A 1,183-nucleotide genomic window follows, 5' to 3' on the forward strand; every position below is an offset into this window, starting at 1 on the left:
ACGTGCCAAGTTAGCCACAGATACCCTGACTAAACACTGCGGCGGTCGGCGGTGCCATGTCTCGCTGGCAGCGAGAGGTACAGTAGCGGCGTCTGAGGCAGCAGTGTGCCCGCTCTGTGGCCCAGGCCGACACCGTTTAGCCCCAGATCAACACTCTGGCTGTTTACTCAGCCTCAGCAGAATGTGCTCTGGGGCTGCGAGATGCACTTTGTATCTGAGAGATAAGGAGGAGATACTGTACTCGCAGCGCTCGGAGGGTTAACAGGAAACGAGAGACAGAGCCGTGCGGTTGTGTGTGACAGCAGCACTTTTCACACTCAGAGGGGAAATAATAAACAAAACAGCACTTTTACGTCTCAATCCGGGAAAACAAATCAATAACAATTTATGTAGATGCTGTGCAATGCATTTGTTTGTGTGTCGTGTGTGTGTGTGTTGTGTATTTGTATGTTTGTGTGTTGTGTGTGTGTGTGTTGTGTGTTTGTATGTTTGTGTGTTGTGTCGTGTGTGTGTGTGTGTGTGTTTGTGGTTTTGTGTGTTTGTGTTGTGTGTGTGTATGTGTGTTGTGTGTTGTGTGTGTGTGTGTGTGTGTGTATAATATATATATATATATATATTGTGTGTGTATGTGTGTTGTGTGTGTATAATATATATTATACATGGGTTTGTGTGTGTGTGTGTGTATATACATGGGTTTGTGTGTGTGTGTTGTGTGTGTGTGTATACATGGGTTTGTGTGTTGTGTGTGTTTGTGTGTTGTGTGTGTTGCGTGTGTATGTACATGGGTTTGTGTGCGTGTGTGTGTGTGTGTGTGTGTGTGTGTGTGTGTGTGTGTGTGTGTGTGTGTGTATATATATACATGGGTTTGTGTGTGTGTGTGTGTGTGTGTGTGTGTGTGTGTGTGTGTGGGTGTGTAGGTGTGTGTGTGTGTGTGTGTGTGTGTGTGTGTGTGTGTGTGTGTGTGTGTGTGTGTGTGTGTGTGTGTGTGTGTGTATCTAACCTGGTGGCAGATCTCCTCCCACTGGCGTTGCAGCAGTTGGAGGCGTTCCTGAAGCACGGTGAGGTCATCAGCACTGACCACGCCCCCCAGAGACTCTCTCAGCAGCAGCAGGGAGGTGAGGTCATCGGTCCAGCCGTCCACGCTGCTCTCTAACTCCTGCAGCGCACGGCAAAGAAACATACG

The sequence above is a fragment of the Notolepis coatsorum genome, assembly GCF_963971535.1.
Source record: "Notolepis coatsorum genome assembly, contig: SCAFFOLD_2411, whole genome shotgun sequence".
NCBI lineage: Eukaryota > Metazoa > Chordata > Actinopteri > Aulopiformes > Paralepididae > Notolepis > Notolepis coatsorum.